This window comes from Schistocerca americana, chromosome 8, assembly GCF_021461395.2.
Source record: "Schistocerca americana isolate TAMUIC-IGC-003095 chromosome 8, iqSchAmer2.1, whole genome shotgun sequence".
NCBI lineage: Eukaryota > Metazoa > Arthropoda > Insecta > Orthoptera > Acrididae > Schistocerca > Schistocerca americana.
Genome location: NC_060126.1, coordinates 118,947,030 through 118,952,919, shown reverse-complemented (window position 1 = coordinate 118,952,919; position 5,890 = coordinate 118,947,030). Strand labels below are relative to the sequence as shown.

Genomic DNA, 5,890 nt, shown 5'->3' with positions numbered 1-5,890 from the left:
TAGGGGGGTCCTGCACTTTTCCGTTTCTGTGTCTTTTGTCCTCGCGTCTCTCCATATTTGTTGCTGTTTTGGTGTCTCATCGGATGGTTGACTCTTTCCCTTTTTTGTTGTCGTGGTCAGTCAACCAGTCTCCGGCCATCTTCTTTTCTTCTATTTCTTTCTGTCTAGTGTTCGTCTGTACTCTTCTTTTCTGTAGTGTTCGTTGCCTAATTTGTGTTCTTTAGCACCTGGGGGGGGGGGGGGGGGAGCAGTCTCCTTCCCCTTGGGGTTTTAACTGCTCTGCGACTTTGTCTCGCTTGGTTTTGGAATGGGGGACTGATGACCTTAGCTGTTTAGTCCCCCTTAAACATCCCAACAACCACCACCACCACGCTAACCACGGGACCACGGCGCCCCTTAACGCTTCACGATTTTGCGTGTCATCCTTGTGCAGGGGCCATGCTAATCTTCTCTGTATCGTTCCAATTTTAGTATATGTACCGCCGAGGCGAGTACAACCAACTGAGCTACCCAAGCACGACTAACGAGCCGTCCTCACAGCTTCAGATACTGGCAGAAGTGAAGCTGTGAGGACGGGGCGTGAGTCGTGGTTGAGTACCTCAGTTGGCAGAGCACTTGCCCGCGAAAGTCAAATGTCCCGACTTCGAGTCTCGGTCCGGCACAAAGTTTTAACCTGTCAGGAAGTTTCAGCATTATCGATGTCAGTAAGCAGACAAGCATTGTTTTCGGAGTTCCAGTTTCATTTGTCATCGATACAAATCCAGTAAAAGTGGAATTAAATGGACTACGAAAGCGTACTTTTCACAATACTTCCTTCCCTTTCTGGTTATTCGTAATATAGCAGCAAAAAACTCGTTAATGACGCCAAATGTGTAGTATTACTAGAGCAAATAAGGAATCAAGAACACAAAAATGTTCCAAATTGCCTTCCTGACGCTGATACTACTCACGTAAGCACTATAATTTTCAGTATTTACAACATGTGTTGCGTGCGCATGGCAGAAATGATGAACAAGAAGCAATCGTAAACAGTAGTCTGCTAATGTTTTGGGCTGTTTAAGGTGGTGGCACGGCCTGCCCATTCTCGCTTCGAAAAAATGTGCATTGTAAGTCTGTACAGCCATCTCCTATCTTTTTTTACCACCAAGACCTAACCTTCAACGCGCCACTGTCAAAGATATTTATGTGAAATGGCATCGTTTGAAGATATTCAGAACTGTGCACACACACACACACACACACACACACACACACACACACACACACACACACACACACAGTGTGACATATCACACACTGTATCCTCGTCGGTACATATAGTTGCTTTTATGCTGTACTCGTTTCCATACTTCATGTTAATGATCTAAAAATTACGTAAAGTGTCACTTGTATGGGTGCATAATTGGATTTGTGTATCTCAGATGATGTAAAGCACAAGGAAGCCTCAAATTAATTATTTGACACAAATAAATCATTCTATGATGCTTATCAGGTGCCACAAGTCAGACAGACATCAGCAAGAGTGATTTCACTGAATGAATGTTTCACATTCTCTGACAAATCTCGTGTTGCTGACATCAAACTGTGTAATATGACACACACATTTCACTGCAAACACCACATGAGCACTACTGTTGATCTACCTTTACTAGTTCTCTCGTCGACGAGTGTTCCGAAAGTAAACAATATGATACCTTTGCCAATAGCTCGTCTCCCAATTCTTATTCCACACCCGTAAATTTACGAACATTCCCGACGTCTAACTTTCTAAGGAAACGAACAGGCCAAATTTGAATACAAGATTCCTTCTGAAGGGACTTCCTGCTCTGTCTTAAGGCATTAGTTTTCGAAGCAATATCATTAAGTATGTTTCGACTGAAAACGATTTGGAAAAAGATCTCTTGAGAAATCATATCAGAATCGTTTTTTGGTGGTAAGATGGAGTGTTGAAACACACAAAAAAATTCTAAACTCTAACAAACTGTATGCTAGAATTCAGCACGGAAAAGTCTAGAAACACATCGATCAAATTGTTAAGTCTTGATACATCGTTTCTGTACCAGATATTTCAAGCGAACAGCGGCCCACAGAAAGGTACACTGACTTTTGACAGTTAACTGAGATCTCACTTGTTGAAGCATCTTTTCATGCTCCAGGCTCAATCCATCATGAAGATAAATAGCAAAAGTTATTTATTGCTTGAAAACGTATATGTTTTGTCACGAATCTCAGTTGTCACTACAAGCATACAATACAACTTGTGATAGTTGTATTTCTATTATATGAGAACGAGAATGATACGTGCTTTCCATAACTACACCGACAAAAAAAAAAATCACAATACCAACAGAGAGTTGTGTGACAAACGAAATATGGTAAGAGTGTTTCTGTATCTGTAGGCTGATGCCTATTCAAATTTTTTCATAAGAGTGATGCTAGTAGCGAAACTATGAGGATGGATATCAGGTTTGCTTTAAATACACTCTGTAACAGACGTGAGCGTTGGTTACCTTTCAGACTTAATGTTACTCAAGAACGCATTTAAGGTGACAAGGAAGCCATTATCAACACCTCACTGAGTTTGAATGCGGTCGTGCAATAGGGCTACGGGAAGCTGGATGTTCTTTCCGCCACACTGCGGACAGCCTAGGCTCGAATGTAGCCACTGTGCCTAATTGCTGGCAGCAGTGGGTACGAGAATGTACCGAGCGAGGTGACGCAGTGGTTAGCACACTGGAATCGCATTGGGGAGGACGACGGTTCAATCCCGTCTCCAACCATCCTGATTTAGGTTTTCCTTGATTTCCCTAAATCGTTTCAGGCAAATGCCGGAATGGTTCCTTTGAAGGGGCACGGCCGATTTCCTTCCCCATCCTTCCCTAACCCGAGCTTGCGCTCCGTCTCTAATGACCTCGTTGTAGACGGGACGTTAAATACTAACCACCTGCGAGAATGTACGGTCACAACAACGTCCGGCTCCGAATATCAACGAGGCACCACCGAGATGGAAGACCATCGTGTTCGGCGTGTGGCTCTGCCGCATCGTACTGCATCTGCAGCAACAATCCGAGCAGCAGTTGGCACCACAGTGACACAAAAAAGTATTATATATCGCTTTCTTTAACGACAGCTCCGAGCTAGAGCCTCTGTAGCTTGCATTCCACTGACCTCAGACCACGACTATTTGCTACTTCAGTAATGTCAAGGTAGAGCTCATTAGAGGGATGGTGGAGGTCTGTTTTGTTTCCTGATGAAGGGTGGTTCTGCCTTGACGCAAGTGATGACCGTGTGTTGATTACAAGATGTCCAGTTGGGGGCCTGCAACCAGCTTTCCCACGTGCTAGACACTCTGGTCCTGCACCTGAAGTTACTGGCTGGGGTGCAGTTCCGTATAACAGGAGCACTCTCTTGGTTACACCACACTCCCTGACTGCAAATTTGTAAGTAAGTCTGGTGACTCGACCTGTTGTGCTGCCATTAATGAACAGCATACAAGGGGTGTGATTTTCAACAGGACAAAGCTCGCCCACACAAACAGATGTTGCTCTACAGAATGTTGACACGTCCCTTGGCCAGCTCAATCACCATATCTGTCTCAATCGAGCACAAATGGAGCCTCATCAGACGACAAGTCCAACGTCACCCACAAACAGCATTAACCGTACCTATATTGAACGACCAAGTCCCACAGCCATGGAACCCTATTCCCTAAACTGAAATCGACACCTGTGCAACACAAGGCACGCACGTTTGCATGCTTGCTTTCAACACTGTGGCAGTTACGTCGCTTATTAATGCACCAGCATTTCGCATTTGTAGTGCCTTATCTCGATGTTACATTAACCTGTGGTCGAGCGATGCTAACAACTTAAATGTGTTTCCCAGACAAATGTATACCAAAAATTTCATAACTCTGCGTTATCTTTCTGTTTCTTGGTGGTGGGATTTTTTTTCCGTAAGTGTAGTTAAAATCCAACCCGTGTTTATGCAGTGTAATTAATGAATTAATAATACTTATTTACTGAAGATTAATTTAACTTTAAAAACTATTCTGCAAAACTTCGAAAATACTAAGTACAATCAACTGTGGCTCTATGCCTCTGTTGCGTGTTGTCACCAGTGGGTGGTCGTGTTTGCACTTCTGTCTGCTTACCACACTTGGTGTAAGGTGCAACGAAATCTTAGATAAACTGCTTTCGGTATCGATGACGCTTTCCAAGCATCATAGTGTTACGTTCAAATCTGTAAGAGCACGTCATCAATGCAGAAAGTACAATGTTTACCTCAAGTATGACAGTGTCATTTTGCACACAGACACACACACACACACACACACACACACACACACACACACACACACGTGCTTCAATGCTATTATATCGCCTAAACATATGTGGCTAAAAAAGTAACATGCTAAGCATACAGTCAACAATTCAAGTAATATGTAAAGATCAAAGCAGTAAAACTAACGTGATCAGACTTGTAACTGCAGAAAGTAAGTCAATTAGGCGATCGCATTAGCAAATAACGGATTTTGGATGACTAGAATTAAACTTCCATTATTTAGGTCTAGTATTGGTGTAACACAAAATGCATTTTCGCATTTTATATTTACACAGCTAAATTGTTCTCAAAGGCCATTTTCTCAGATATCTTTTTGGTTTGAGGGTGGGGTGGAGGGTTGAGGGGAGAGGCCAAAGATTATGCATCACATTCTGTACTCGAGAAATGTAACACATTATACTGATTGACAATTACTGCTTTTATTACAAATGATTCAATTTTACTAAAGATCATGAACAATAACAACTTTCAACGAGGACTAATATTTATCAGTTGGAACCATGGTACTAAGGCTGTCTATAATATTATCATCAAATACTAAATAATACCAACGTCTAATAAAAATAAGCAGTGTGAAAACACCACACATGTAACGTAACCAGACACAATTTCAGGAAGGAAGCAAAATGGTGCTTCTATTATGGATATCAGATTACGAGTTTGCAAGTGGAGAAATACTAGAGATACTCCCCTTCAGACACGTTCTTGGATAGGGTTAAAAGTGACAATCCACAAGCACGGCAATTACTTCTCACAAATATTATTTGCCCAAAAAAGAAACGAAACCGCTGAGAGCTAAAAACAAAAATCAAATGCCTTGTGTATACAATTATTTCAGCTGCAAGGTCGAGACGCTTCGTTTGCAGTACGTAACTAAGTCTTGGGTCAACGGTATATAAAAATGTGGGTCAAACGATCTTGTAGATTTCCTGTCACCTTGTGGATTTTGCAGTTCCTATATTGATATCGGACTGTCTGAAGTATATGGTCCGTAAAAAACTGTATAAATCGACAAAAAGATGAGCTTCATGTAATTAAAGGATAGTTCACAGTCCAAAAGCAATAAATAAGTAAATAAATAAAAATAAAAATAATAAAAATAAAAATTTGGAGGGATTTGGTCTGACATGGCAGCTGAAGAAAACCTTAACGCGTTTAGTGAAGAGCAGTTGTGGGTCTACACATTAAAGAAGATTAGCAGATAGCACTGTGGTCAGATGGACTGCATCGGTACCTACAGCAGTTGACTTCGTTGATCAAGTTGAACAGTTCTCTGACGTTTCATTATTGCAAGTACTGCGCAACATGTTGATGGTATCAATGCAAGAATGTGAAGAGTTGAAGCAGGTGCCAAATAATTTTCGTACTGTTTTTTGTCACATGATCTTTTTCCTGATCGTGAGCATCTAATAGTCAATGGCACTAAGGTAAAAGGTAATGAAAACATCAGTTGACACAGTGGTGATGAACTTGGCAATTTATGCATTTCAGAGATTATTGACGGCAGCGGTGATGGAGTGAAATTTCAAGGAACAAATCGTGCCCT

General features: G+C 41.7%; 1 non-coding gene across 1 annotated transcript; it reads right to left on the bottom strand.

Annotated features, from left to right (window-relative positions):
• Nucleotides 1–388: 388 nt before the first annotated feature.
• On the bottom strand, nt 389–495 carry LOC124546265. Its single transcript, XR_006967675.1, has one exon. It is a non-coding gene; the product is annotated as a U6 spliceosomal RNA (small nuclear RNA).
• Nucleotides 496–5,890: the final 5,395 nt, after the last annotated feature.